We start from the raw sequence: 1,640 nt of genomic DNA, 5'->3' as shown, positions 1-1,640 counted from the left end.
GAAGCTGATATACACAGCCTCTGTGAGTTCATCCAGACTATTGGTAGCAGTCGTGAACATATCCCAGTCAGTACAGTCTAAGCACGCCCGCAAATCTTCCACAGCCTCACTGGTCCACTGTTTAGATGTCCTCACAGCAGGTTTACAGAGTTTTAGTTGCTGCCTGTATGCACGAATCAGGTGGACCAAGGGAGTTCTGTGCGAGCCGAACAGCCCCGTGACCCACAAGAGAAACATCCCCGCCAAATTCGAGCGTTTGACGGGGTCTATCCGTGAAAAAATATTCACGTTTTTGAGTGCACATGCATTTCTGCTGCAAATGCCTCTGGAAGTTTCATGCCGTTCGTATGCCAATTGTGGCAACACGAAAATGACCCGTTTTCCCATTCCGAGGGATTTCTGTGCGACCCTAACAGCCCCGTGAGCCACAAGAGACACATCCCCGCCAATTTCTAGCGTTTCACGGGGTCTATCCGTGAAAAATATAGACGTTTTTGAGTGCACATGCATTTCTGCTGCAGATGCCTCTGGAAGTTTCATGCCGTTCGTACGCAATGTGGCAACACGAAAATGACCCCTTTTCCCATTCCGAGGGATTTCTGTGCGACCCTAACTAACAGCGCCCGTGAGCCACAAGAGAGACATCCCCGCCAATTTATAGCGTTTCACGGGGTCTATCCGTGAAAAATATAGACGTTTTTGAGTGCACATGCATTCCTGCTGCAAATGCCTCTGGAAGTTTCATGCCGTTCCTATGCAATGTGGCCACACAAAAATGACCCGTTTTCCCATTCCGAGGCATTTCTGTGCGACCCTAACAGCCCCGTGAGCCACAAGAGAGACATCCCCGCCAACTTCTAGCGTTTGACGGGGTCTATGCGTGAAAAATATTAAAATTTTTGAGTGCACGTGCCTTTCTGCTGCAAATGCCTCTGGAAGTTTCATGGCGTTCCTATGCAATGTGGCAACACGAAAATGACCCCTTTTCCCATTCCGAGGGAGTTCTGTGCCACCCTAACAGCCCCGTGAGCCACAAGAGACACATCCCCGCCAATTTATAGCGTTTCACGGGGTCTATCCGTGAAACATATAGAAGTTTTTGAGTGCACATGCATTCCTGCTGCAAATGCCTCTGGAAGTTTCATGCGGTTCGTACGCAATGTGGCAACACGAAAATGACCCGTTTTCCCATTCCCAGGGATTTATGTGCGACCCGAACAGCCCCGTGAGCCACAAGAGACACATCCCCGCCAATTTCTAGCGTTTCACGGGGTCTATCCGTGAAAAATATCAATTTTTTTTGACTGCACATGCATTTCTGCTGCAAATGCCTCTGGAAGTTGCATGCGGTTCGCATGCAATGTGGCGACACGAAAATGACCCGTTTTCCCATTCCGAGGGATTTCTGTGCCACCCTAACAGCCCCGTGAGCCACAAGAGAGACATCCCCGCCAATTTCTAGCGTATCACGGGGTCTATCCGTGAGAAATATTCACTTTTTTGAGTGCACATGCATTCCTGCTGCAAATGCCTCTGGAAGTTTCATGCGGTTCGTATGCAATGTGGCGACACGAAAATGACCCGTTTTCCCATTCCGAGGGATTTCTGTGCCACCCTAACAGCCCCGTGAGCCACAAGAG

The sequence above is a fragment of the Petromyzon marinus genome, unplaced genomic scaffold (assembly GCF_048934315.1).
Source record: "Petromyzon marinus isolate PM22_M1 ecotype Great Lakes invasive population unplaced genomic scaffold, UKy_Petmar_22M1.pri1.0 PM_G_Scaffold_26, whole genome shotgun sequence".
NCBI lineage: Eukaryota > Metazoa > Chordata > Hyperoartia > Petromyzontiformes > Petromyzontidae > Petromyzon > Petromyzon marinus.
This window is presented reverse-complemented; position numbering follows the sequence as displayed.